Here is a 14,058-nt window from a genome sequence, read left to right as displayed (position 1 = left end):
TGCAGCACAAACTTGACTAAGCAATTTACAGGCAGCAGAGAATGTCTGATTTGCCCATAACTGATGGCAATAAAATAAAAGATGAGCATGTAACATTTTAGCTGACTCTGCAGTGCAGCTCGGCTGTTTTTATTTCCTTCAAAATTTAAAGGAAAAGTGATAAAAGCACCGTGATTTCACTGCCTGTGGACGTGACTCTTAGCTCTACATAAGCCCTACATTACCCGGCTTCAGCCTGACATCCCAGCCTTACCTACAAAGCATTCACTGACAGAATTACCGACGCACAGTACCCCTATACACCTTTTGCCTTTCTCAGCTCATGGTATATTTTTTATTCATCCACTTGTGAATTCATTCATTCTTCCATTCATAAAGGAGTCCCTGTATGGTGCTGAGAACTTGGTATATGTTGATGAATGGGATCGGCATGGAAAATTACCTCGGAGACTACATACCGCAACAGGCAACTACTACAAACATATGCTTTTCTCCACAATTTCCATCAGTTGACATCCTACCCCTCTTTTCCAAATGTTACTTATTCCTTGAAGTTTTTTCTAAACTCTTCATTGAGGTGTGATGTTTCCTACTTGCTTTGTGCTTCCCTGCTGACATTTCATAGCTGCCATCTACTGTGTGACAGATGCCAGACTAAGTGCTATAGACAGGTTATCAGAATTAATTTTCAAAATAACACTATGAGGTAGACAGTGTCATAAACCCAGGTTTACAAATGACGAGACTGAGGCTTGTCACCCAAGGTCACTCAGCAATAAGTGATAAAGCCAGCCTTCAAACCTATGCAGTGTGACCCCAGCACCTGGGTGACCTTATGGTTTTCTGCCCCCACACTTTATCATAGTCATTTTTCTTATCTCCCCAGCACCATCCTGTAGACCCCTGCCTGAGAGTTTCCTGAGGTCAAGGTTTATGTCTCATTTACCTCTCATTCTACCCTACCTATCATACCCTATCTTGCTGCTAACCTGTCCCAATGGAACTAGACACTGAGTCAATATTTGTTGGATTTAATTGGATTCTATGGACACCCAATTTAAATTCTAGGATCTATCCTTGAACTATCTAGATGACCTTTTGAGTTTTTATAACACATCAGCTCACTCTGTACTTCAATATTTTAGCAATTGCATTTGCATAAACTCCTTGGAGTTTATGTCTCCAGATAATTTATCATGATGGAAAGCTGGCTGGGTTTGCTTTTATTCATGCATTTGCTGTGATAGAAAGTGGGGAGGGAATTTGATTTGTCCAGGAGACTGAAAAGCATTTCAGAGAATAGATGGGTCTACTAAAAAGGCTGTTGGCTTTTGCCAGGAGGGCACAGCTCAGGAAATGCTTTGAGCAGAGATCTCTGCAGACCCATCTTTCTCAGTGACAGGCCCTGGGATGGCTGCCTCTGTCACGACCATCAGGAAGCTAAACTGCAGTACCCCACCTGAAAATATAGCCACATTTTCTCTCTTAGCAATTCTCAGCACAAATGCTTTGCAGAAAGTGTGTGGTAGAAGTTGTAAGTCTAAATGCAGGAGAGTTAGTTGAACATCGATATTGTATAAAAACTCCTGATCTCCGATCAAGGCCTTCACTGAGAAGGAGTGTAGCTCCCCAAACTACATAGTCCATACAGACTTCAGAACTACTTCTTGCAGAAGAAGACAAGTGCAAGTTCTGAGGTCCTATGGTTTAAGAAGAATCATGTAAAAGACAGACTTTTATCCACAAATCTGGCAGAGGCAGAACTCCCTGGATCACTGGAATAAAATTCTTAAGGATGCTGAAATCATTTGGTTATTGGCCATTGGAAATGATTTGGTTAATGGTGGGCAACATGAATAAATAAGTAGTAACAGCATGAACGCTGAATTTGAAGCACATCATCACGGCTGTCATAGCCATCCACGCCAAAGGGATAAGCAAAGGAATCAGGGCACAGCCTTCCAGGTTCCCAATACCAAACCCTCGTCTTATTCACTTCTATCAAGAAGTGGGCCCTTGGGAACTATGTCAGATTTGCGCGAGAAACACGTGTGAAGTCATTAATACAGGGCAGCGTGATGGAAACTCTAATATGGAAGAAAATGTCCAATACTAAAAAAATGGATGAATATATTTTGTTATAGTCATACGCTAGCATGTTACATAACATTGAAATAAATGAACTGCTGCTGCATGACAACATAAAGAAATCTCACAGACAAAATAGTGAGTGAACCAAGTGATAAAAGAGTATATATACTGAACGGTTCCATTTATATGAAGTTCAAGAACAGGTAAAACTACTCTAAGCAGGGAGAGGATGAGAAAGAATGTGCCCAGTGGGAGGCTGTTCTTGGAGGCACAGAGCCTGGGAGCTAAGCATTAAGTCTGCTATTGAAGAACTATATTACTTCATGTTTTAATGTTTTGCATATATTCTATTACGCCTAGAATGCTGCCTGGTGGGTACTCGCTCATTGTTTAGGCCTTAGCTCTGTGAAGACACTCTTAAAATCCTTCCTTACCCTCTACAGAATATCTCTGGAAACGAGTCACCAAAAACTATTATGAGGTTTTCCTTGGTGAGAGGGATTTGATATCTGAGCAAACTGGATAAAAAATTAAAAGAGGCTTACTTTTCACTGGACATTCTTTTGTTGTATGGATTACTTATTTAAAATAGAATTTAGGTGGAAAAATAAGTCAAAGCAAAAGTTCGGTGCCTGAGCTACCCGTTTATCACACGTACAGAATGAAAGGGGCTGACACTCTCTAACCCCCCTAGAGGCTTTCTTCCTCACCTCTCCCAATATAGAGGCCGGTTTTTCTTTCTTAAGAGGTCATTAAGAAAAGCTAAATTAAGCTGGGGATGGTAACTGAAGAGGGAGTTCTTAAAAAAAAAATTAGGCTGGTCATAGTAAGGTTTTTATATAAAGCGACATGAAGTTCTTATATGAGAGCAAAGCTTATGAAATACCAAATTCACAAAGAACAGAACTCACCTATGACCCAGGTAAACACAAGAGGGTCAGATTTCCCCAGATTGAGTCTCTTCCACTTGCACTCTTTGGACCCTGATGTCTACACTGTGTGAGAAGACATCCTTCTCTGATGAGATATGGAAAATTGCTATAAAATGAACATGCTTTTCATGTTGGACTCAAAGAACCTGATTTTGGAAAGCCGGAGATATTTTTTGGAAACAGGATGATTCACAACTGATTAGGGATAGCATATATTTAATATTGTCATAAACTATCAACCACAGCGAGATGCTGTCCCCTGCAATCCTGAAATCCTCCATTCTGACCCTAATCTGCTCTTATAACAAAACATGCAAACTGTATTCATTAAAACTTGCAAAACATGCTTATTTCACATTCACTCTGTGCAGGATATAAACATAATAGTCTCAGCTTAATTAAATTTAGGTTCTAATAAATTATAAACAAGAGAAAAATGGAACAAAGGGGTAAACATGGGACTTCCCATTAAAGGGTTGAGTTTAAGGCACATCTCTACCATTTTGTAACATGATATTAAACAAGTCACTGTATCTCTCTAAATGTTAATTTCCTCATTATAAAATGGGATTAACAATACTGAGGAATAGGAGTTTTAGGAGCACCCAACAAAATTTGAGGTGAAAAGCACCCATCGTACGATAGGTCCTCATTAAAGGCTTGATTCTTTTTTGCGTATTTCCTGCCTATGATATCTTAGCTTGGCTTGTAGTAACCGTGAAACTACTACCTTCCACTTAATCAACCAAGCTGCAGAATGTAAATATTTTAAATAGTCAATATGATGTAACTGTTAAGGTTTTGGGTGGAAAAGATCACAATTCAAATCTGCTCAATTACTGTTTGTTTTGAGAGAAATTATCTGATTGCTAAGAGTTTTAATTTTCTTGTTTGTAAAAAGGGAGATAAAATCATCTCCTCTTAATGGATGATGTGACGATAGCCTAAGATACACCTTACTTACAAGAGTCACTGAGTAAGCATTTGTTTTGCTTCTTCTTGCCCTTAAAAATAAATGTCAGATGGGTAGTAGACTTGGGGGAGGAGGGTATCACTTTGTGAGGGGTGTAAATGTCTAATCATTATGTTGTTTTGCACACCTGAAACTTATGTAAAAAATAAAAGTAATTAAAAATGCATTTTGCATTAAAAAATAATTTTCTGAAAGCTACTGAGATAATTGGAGAAACCTGAGAATAAAAAGAACACCAAAAACCATTAAGAAAGACGTTAGAAGAAGGAAGGTAAAAAGGAAGGAGAAACACAGACTAGAGCCTGTGTCATTGATTCTGTTTCCTGAAGCAGAAGCATGAGGACACAGCCACGCTTTGGCGACTGGTGAGTTGCCAAATGTTACTTTGTAAGTTACCCAACTTCAATGTGTTATGGGATTACTCGCAAAATGTTGACTTCTTCACCCCTTTCTCTACTGCACTTCTTCAGTAAAGAGAAGGCATTGCTCCAAACCCCATGTATAAAACAGCTGTTTGGTATCAGGAAATAAACATATAGGCCTGTCACCAAGTTGATCCCATCACTTCATCTGGGCTTCCAACCAACTCCCAAGTTCTTTTTTGTATTCATTCTTAGGCATCTACTGTAGAAGACTTCTTGAGCATGTACACCAGGAAATACGTTTAAGAAAGTTTCTACTTGGACTGAATTGTGTCCCCTCAAAATTTATATGTTGAAGTTCTAACCCCCCAGGCCCTCAGAATGTGACCTGATTTTGAAATAAGGCTGTGGCAGACGGAATTTGCAGAGTTAACATGAGATCATAGTGGAGTAAGGTAGACCCCTAAACCAATAGGGTGGGCACCCTGATAAAAAGAATGCCACGTGAAGAGACGGATGTGTACACAAGGAGAAGACTTTGTGAAGACAGGAGTTATGCCGCCGCAAGCCAAGGAACCACCCGAAGCCAGGAAAGAGGGCTGGGATAAATGCTTCCTTAGCATCTTCAGAGGAAGCATGGCCCTACTGACCCCTTGAGTTTGAAGTTCTGGCCTCTGGAACTCTGAGATGATAAATTTCCCTGTTCTAAGCCACCCAGTTGTGCTGCCCTATTATGGCTGCCCTAGGAAACCACTATAGTCAACATGCCCTGGTACAGCTGACCGTTGTCAAAATACTGACCTGATTTTCTTCTAGTTGGTGCACAGACACTGTATCACTATTTTGAGTCTTCAAGGCACTCATGGCCTCCCTCCTCACCCTAACCTCTTTCTTGGGACCAAGGGGCTTCCCCCATGATGCAAAAACTAAAGGTTTAAGGCCGCATAGGCTCAGCAAACTCCATCTTCAAGCTGCAAACACCTATTCAGGCCACTTATTCTCCCTGCAGGAAAGGCTAAAGAACATGCCCGTTCTCCACAGCTCACCACTTTCCCATTGCACCTTAAGACACGGCCACATCCTTTTTACATTGTAAGGATTTTCCACTAAATTCTCTGGGGAAAAAAGAAATGATTACATATTAACCGTCATGGGGATGTAACAAATATTCCAAAATCTATACGATTCTCTATAGTTCCTGCTTCCCATCTAGAAGGTCCTCTAATGGAGCATGGGTTAAACTCACTGCCCAATGACGCACATGTGAAGAGCTAACGATATATTCCTAACATCTGTCCATTGAATGCTTTCTCATCTCAAGTGGCATTTTCCATCTCTTGTTTCCATAACCCCACATAGAAGTCCTTCACTGAGGGACAGGGCACCTATTACACTGCCCCCACCCTCCACCCAGACATTGATAGAAAGTGCAGATGGAGTTGCTACCTCTGTTAAGATGGGGCCAGAGGATTGTGATGCCACCGGATGCATAAATGCAGTGGTACAGGCTACACTTCCATTGTCAGCAGCCCTCTCAGGAATTGAGGCGATCCTGTGACCTCACCACACTAGATCTAGTGACAGCTCACTATGTCCTAAGGGAAAACTGCTTTGAAGATATGATGTTGGATGAAGTCACTCCTGCTTAGATGAAATAGTCACCCATGCAGGCCTGTGATAATATCTCTCTGAGGAGGATGCAGAGGTAAACTACAGTTTTCATAGAGGCCTCACCTTCTAGAAGGATCATGTTTCAGAACCTGTATTCACGCATTTCAGTTGCCATGGACACGGGCAGCGGTGTGGGTATGAAGCCAGCGTTTAAGGTAAGCAGCCAAAGGAGACCCTTGATTAAAGCAGATCTCAGCTTGCCTAAGGAGTAATAATAGACCCTAAATCCCATACTCCATCTGCTTGCAGGAACTTACAACATAGCTTATTTGCATCCAGTAAGGTGTGTTAAGCAGCATCTATTACACAAACAAATGAAGGCGTGAGCTGCCCACTTAATGTGTATAAATTGAAGGCCTGTATGTGACAGGCATTGTGCCAAAGGGCAGAAATGAAAAATGAATAAAATACGGTTTCTGCCTTCAAAGATCACACTCTTTAGTGAAGAAGGAAGGCATATTTGATGGTAAGTTTTAAAATAGAAAAGTTCTATATGCTATAAGAGAAACCATTCCTGGGAGGAGAGGGCAATGCCAGGGTGGGGGGTGGGGAGTGACATTGAAGCTGAGTCCTGATGGATGAGTGGGCTTTGCTCCAATATATTTGAACATCAAGAGTATTCCCAGCAGAAGGAAGAGTATGTGGAAAATACAGAGTCATGAAAAAACGAGAATATTAGGGAACTCCAAAGAATAATTGTCATTCAGACAGACAGTTCTAGCATTCCTCAAGTACTAACCATGAAGCCTCTACCATCTGGCCATCCTAAGCATCTGGAACATGGCCACGAATCTGCAAAGGGCTCTTCAGCCTGGGGGCAAACTCGGACAAATCCCTACACTTGATTTCTTCATGGAATAGTGACACCATCTTCAGACCAAAAACCTAGTAAAGTAAATGTTCCATGTGACATCAAGTTTACTCACTTAACAAAGAGTTTTCAGTAGTCTTTTGGGGACCCACGTAAGGAAAGGTGTTAGCGGAGAACAAGAAAAATAACCAGAAATCTAACAATCATGTTACTAATCCTCTGCTCCCTCCAGTGAAAGCATATCCAGCTACCAGAGTGCTCACATGAAACAGGAAAGAATAATAATTAATTCTTCTAATGATCCAAAACTACTGTGTGGTAAGGTAACATGTAATGATGCTACAAAATTTCTCATCAAAACCACTTAAACATTAAAAAGTCTTTGCTTCTTCGAGGTGTTAGTTTGTACTCATTTTTAAATTGTGTTCATGGAATTATCAGTTTCTGGCAGGCCTGACTGGAAAACTGAGATATCAGTATACATTCATTTATTTGATGATTAGCGAAGCAGAAGTTGGCTTCCCTAGCCTTTGATTCTTTTGTGTGATGAACAAGAGCATGAGGTTAATCAGAAGAGAGTTTTTGTAGTTGAAATACATATTTTATTTAGACATGAAGGAGCAGAAACATTATTGCAACAGGCTTCAAATTGAAAATCAAGTTAGGGCCGGACTGGTGGCTCAGGCGGTTGGAGCTCCATGCTCCTAATGCTGAAGGCTGTCGGTTCGATTCCCACATGGGCCAGTGGGCTCTCAACCACAAGGTTGGATTCCTCAACTCCCGCAAGGGATGGTGGGCTGTGCCCCCTGCAATTAACAATGGCAACTGGACCTGGAGCTGAGCTATTCCCTCCAAAACTAAGATGGAAAGAACAACAACTTGACTTGGGAAAAAGTCCTGGAAGTACACATTTTTCGCCAATAAAGTCCTGTTCCCCTTCCCCAATAAACTCTTTTAAAAAATAAATAAATAAATAAATAAATAAATAAATAAAAGAAAGAAAATCAAGTGAAAGCATTAAGTAGAATTACAAAGGAGATGAACTACACTCTGAAACATGGAAGAAGGCTGTTCTTGTATGGACAGGGCCTAGGAGCTAGGCTAATGGAAGGTTTTGACTGACCCTACACATTTCTGCAAAGATGTAGAGAAGCACAAACATATGCAATATTAATCACACACAACAAATCCATCATAGCCAGCCTTTGGCTTATCCCCAAAGAAAAAATAGAACTCTACTACCTGTTAAATTTTAACACATCTAAGAGCTTACCTTATTGTAAGTCACTGTTTAATCTCTAGAAAATGATTTATCTATCTTTCAGAACCCAATTTACCTTTGAAATTCAAATGAAGCAAGACTGTATAAATGCATGAGCCTCATTCCGTGAATCTTTTCTTTCTTACATGAGTCTTTAGAGACCGAAGATGACACCTGGGAGGCCAATTGCTGTAAGTTTTGCTCTCCCAGTTTTATAGAGTTTTTGTAAGATTAGAAATTATGTATGGTAAGTGCTGGCTCATATATATAGTCAGTTAATAGTGATTGCTGTTATGCTAAGCATTTAAAGTTTCAGGAAATAATTCCCATCTTAAATTGTCTTTCTAGTTTGTTGACAACATGAATGGACCTAGAGAGTATTATGCTAAGTGAAATAAGTCACATTGAGAAATACAAATACCATATGTTCTCACTTAAATGTGGAATCTAAGGAACAAAATAAAACGAAGAAAACAGACACAGACTCATGGATACAGAGAACAACAAACTGATGGTTACTAGATGGGAGGGAGCTTGGTGGGAATGGCTGAGAAATGTGAAGGGATTAAGAAGTACAAATTAGTAGTTACAAAATAGTCATGGGAATATAAAATACAGCATAGGGAATATAGTCAATAATATGATAATAACTGCATAGTGTCAGATTGGTAATAGACTTATTGGAATTACCATTTTGTGAGGTATATAAATGTCTAATCACGATGTTGTTTTGTACACCTGACACTAATTTAAAAAAAAAGAAATAAGGGAAAAAACTGTCTTTCTCTAGTAGGAGATCATTAGAGAGCATTTCTGGTTTAAAAATAGGTGCACAGCTCTTCTTCAGTTAAAAACCTGACTCATTCCTCAAGTTACAAATAATGACCTCAAAGATTTTGGTTTCTGCAATGACTGGATTGTGAACGGTGAGCACACCCTGAAATATACTGATGATGTATTATAGAATTGAACACCTGAAATTTATATAATGTTATTAATGAATATTTAATAAAAATTGCCATACAAGAAGCGATGTGTGACACGGAGCCTTTCATTGAGATCAAAGGATACAGTGAACGCTACTGCCCGGTACCATCCAAAGGAAAAGCAGGGATCTTCAATACAGGAAATGACTCTTCAAACCTTAGTAATGGTATGTGACAAGTTTCAACTTGTTCAGTGCAGTCAGTTGGGTGTAAGCTACGGTTGAGAGAGGTGTGTTTTAAAGTGTGCTATAAATCATCCTCTATCATGACAATGCTCCGTGTCACACTTTGCTTCTGGTATATGGCAATTTCTGTCAAATAAAAACATCACCGTGTGTCCTCATCCACCGTATTCACCAGATCTGGCACCATGCAACTTCTGGCTCTTCCAAAGTCAAAATAATTCAGGACATTGAGGCAGCCATGACAGTGCAACTAAAGACACTCATGAAAGAGGACTTCCAGAACTGCTTTAGAAAGTGCCAAGAACAATGGGATAAGGGTGTTTGAAGCAAGAGGGAGTATTTAAGAGATTCGTGCCAATGTGTCTTTTACTGTAATAAGTTATTTTTTATGTAAACATTCACTGTATTGTTTCATCACACCTTGTATTCAGTTAGGTATTTCAGGAGACAAATATTGTCTAGAGATATATTTGACTGGTCAACTGCAGAAGAGAGTATATAATCGGTGAATATGGTATGACCAACCCCTCAAGGAAAAATTGATAATAAGAGGAATATTAAGAGTTAACATTAGCTAGGTATTTAATTTATGCCAATAACTATGCTAAGAGTTTGACATGCTTTGTTTCATTTAATTGCCTATGAATCCCATGAGTAAAGAATATCACTATTAAGGAACAGAATAATGTAGTGATTAATATCTGGAACAGAACTACCTAATAGTCACACCCTGGCTCAGCTGTCTACTATCTGTGTCATTTGGGCAAATCACTTAACATCTCTGTGTATCAGTGTTCTTACCTGTAAAATGGGGTAATAATCCATAGCACTGAGATGAGAAATGATTGAATGCATGTAAAGTGTTTATAAAGAGTTCAAGGTAACAAAGGTGCAAGGTAAGTGTTCAATAAATGTGGGCAGTTATTTTCACCTCATTTTACAGATAATGGAAGCTAAGTCATGGAGAGGTTAAGTAACTACTTAAAGGACACACCACTAAAATAAATAGCCAGTGTAGTCTACTCCCAAACCCACTCTTAACCTTTACACTAGTTTGACTCATGTGGAGAGGAGGAAAAGGCCAAGACTGTAACTGTGGGGAGTGCCTACATTTAATCAATAAGTAGAAACCAGAGCACTAGTTAAATAGACTTAGAAGCCATGATCAGACTACCAGGAAAGGCCTGGGAAGATCTTGCAGCAAAGCGATTGGAGGAAAGGGGCAGTCAGTAATTTCAAAAGCTTCAGAGAATTTAAAAAGGAAATAGCAATAAGATGTTTCCAGATTCAGCAATCAGAAAATTCCTGGAACCATTTAAGAGAAGATTGAGCAGAGTAGAAAAGGCAAACACAACGTAAAACTGTTGAGGAAATGAATGCAAAGGAGGGAAATAAGAGCAGTAAGTGTATAAGTACAAAAGGAGAAAAAAAAGAAATTAACAGTACAACTTAAGGGAAAGCTTAACACAGGTTTTCATAGAATGAAGCACTCTTGGCCATTTTTCTCTGTAGAGACACAAACCAGTGATGGGGGAGAGAGTGAAGGTATCAGGAAGGGCCTGATCAATACATCATGACCAAGGAGGATGTAAGAGGACATGAGACTCGGTAGCACATTTTAGCCTTGGAAAAGAAAACCGTGGGTTACTTTGAGTCAAGAGAGGATGGAAGACATGTTTAATCCTTAATGCATGAGGGAAGTGGGTAGAACTTAGCCCTTAGAAGTTTCCGTTTTTTGTGTGTGTGAAGAAAGATTCGTTTGTAAACACCAAAAAGGGATTGTTCAGGGACCTTGAGGAAGAATGAAAATTTCTCCACAAGAATAAGAGAAAGATTACTGAGCAACTGCAAAGGACCTGCTGAGCTTCGGTCTCTTATCAACACAAATAAATCAGAAAAGTCCATTCATAGAGCCACTGGTTTTAAAAATGGTACGATATGTGTACAAATAAAAATAACTGGAATAAAAGTGGAAAAGAGAGACATTGAAAGAGCACATCCACTTTATAGTAAAGTCGTGATAATTAGAATAAGAAAAAAAAGGTTTTTCCAGAATAAATATTGCCTCAAAATATAATCACAATCCCTTTGTTGATGATCAACCACTGGAGAACTTATATAGAAGATAAGATTGATTACATGTTGCATGAATTAGCATGTCCTTTATTATTGATATAAAATACTGTAAAAACAAGCCATAGTCTACATGTAGCATGAAAGCACATTATTAAAGTTTCCATTATAATCCCAATAAAGTAAAAATTGACTCACTAAGACATCTTTATATAAATCCAGATTCCAAACCAGGTACAATTATACTAGAATAATACCGACATGTGTCTTAAACTATAAATATTATAAATTATTTAATAGCATTTAAACACACAGTGAAGTTATTCTTGTTTGCAATTTGATTTTTTTCTGTACACGGTTGCTAAGAGACTATTGTAGCAAAAGTCAAATATCTTGGATTGTCAAGATTTTAATCCATATTTAAGAATGAATAAAGATTAATCTTCCCAGCATTCCTGTAACATGTAACCACCTTGCTCAGAAAACTTGGATGGCTCCTTCTATGTTTGAAAACAATTCAGCATCCTTATTGTGTTGTGCTCTGATCCTCACCTATCTTTCCTGCTTATTTCCCTTTCTGTACTCTGACCAAAGTGGATTTGTCACCATTTCCTGAGCATGCTTCTGCCTCTGTGTTTTTGCTCATGGCATTCCATCTACCAAGAACACCCCTTCTCATACTTTCACCCATAGAAACACTATCTAGTCTTTCAAATTCATGCAAATGCCTCCTCCTTTATGAAATTTTCCCAGAACTCTCAGTGAGAAGGGTTCTGGTTTCCTGGACCCCATAGAATTTTGTGTTTGTGGGACTGATCCCTTCCTGATAACCTGCTACCTTTCGGCCTCATGAGTTTTCCTCTCTAGGCTTATAGCTCTTACAACTCTCTCCCTGAAGGTAGAATTATTTGAGTGCTTGGCTGTCTCCTTGCTCAACTGAAATATTGAAGGCAGGCACTGTCTTTCCTGTCTTTTAACATTTCAGTTTTCTTCACACACTCTGATCCACTTTAAGTATGAGGCAAGTGTTTATTGAGTGAATGAATAAAAATTGGTACTTGAAAAAACAACCTGCATAGTAGTAAATTAGGAGATCATTCTTTAATCTTTTCCATAGTTTCAGGACATTCCACAATGTGTATATAATTTTTAATCAGATAAAACTAATTTTATAATGCCCAGCAGTTCTGAAACTAATTTTGCTCACCAGGAAAAACATTCTAAAGCATCTAAATATGATGACCGTCCCTCTATATGTACCCATTTAAAGACTTGAACTCCACTGCCACTCAAACTGACTCAAGCTGACTAGAAAAAATAATCTTCAATGTCTTGGGAAATATGGGACTTTATACATTATGAGAAGAAAGAAAATGTGCAATCAGGGGGATTAGACAAACACGAATTCTTTTTAATTCTCTGAACATATAGACAAAAAATAAGATTAGTAAAAATGTCTTCTGTAATGGGATCTTCTAATCAGCTCACTAAGTTTTAATACAAGAATCTAGAGTCTAAGGGTCAGATCAGGTTCATTTGCCCTAAGTGTCTATATATCTATCTACACCTAAGTCTATCTAGCTAGCTAGAAATCTAGCTGTAATGATACTTGAAGGCAATTCCTTAATTTAGAAAAGTACGTAACAAATAACACAGAGAAAGTGAAACCTGTATACATCCTATGGAATGAGAATATATACAGTTTACTATGCAACACAACAAAAATGGACATTTGGTGGGTTTCATCTCAAATTTTTCATCACTAGGAATCTGGTTAAACATGCTTAACTTGAAGATTTAAGCATCAGGACATGGACCTTTCAGGGGCTCCTATAAAACATCTAGGTAACCCTAGGTATGTTTTATAAAAATTCATTCTATGTTCTAATTTTATACTTTGAAAATTAAAATGAAAGCCTAATCTTTTATATACAATTTATGAAAAATACACCTAAACAGAATTGCTTAAGCTGTTGAGGTGTTACTATGCCAACCTATACTTTCCTCCAATGTGTCGTCCGCACAACTGCCTGACTGTTATTTCAGTGTTAAGTATAGGGATGGCTGAGTGACGGGGCATCTTCCCATACCCTAGGCCTTGTCTTGTTAGCGGCTTTCTCTACGCTGCGCTGTGATCACACTCTGTACTCTTTGGAGATGGAAAAAGGCTTTAATTTTTCTATTTGTTAGGAAAGCCAACCCCTGTCAGGGTCCAGAATGAAAGTAAATCTTGACTGGGACATGACAATTACTGGGACTAGGACTGTTCAGGGCATTACTGTTTCATCATGCCTGTCTAAGATCATGTGAGCTACATATTAACCAGCGAGAAATAGTAGCACTTTCACAAACAAGAGACAGCTGAGCTTCAGGTAACTAGCTGTGGATGTGTCTTTCATGGATGCCCATCTGGTTCATGAGTATCCAAGGGTTGGGACTAGTAGAAATGGATGTAATAATTCGCATTCTCCAGTTTCACCCTGCTCAGCTGATTTGGGGTGACCCAAGATGGAAAGAAGTGTACCCACTTAGGTAGAAACGTTTTTTATTCAGTGAGAGTGATTACCTGGGGGAAGGGTTAGGTAGGATGAAGAGTTGAGTTTGCTTTCATGTCCACATAGTTAAACTCATGTGTCACCTATTTTCTCAGATATTGGTAATTCTAAATGCGAGCACTAATCATAAAAGTCTGAATTTAGCTTTTATGTAAATC

Source organism: Rhinolophus ferrumequinum, chromosome 13 (genome assembly GCF_004115265.2).
Source record: "Rhinolophus ferrumequinum isolate MPI-CBG mRhiFer1 chromosome 13, mRhiFer1_v1.p, whole genome shotgun sequence".
In the NCBI taxonomy this organism is placed as follows: domain Eukaryota; kingdom Metazoa; phylum Chordata; class Mammalia; order Chiroptera; family Rhinolophidae; genus Rhinolophus; species Rhinolophus ferrumequinum.
Note: the sequence above shows the minus strand (reverse complement) of the source record.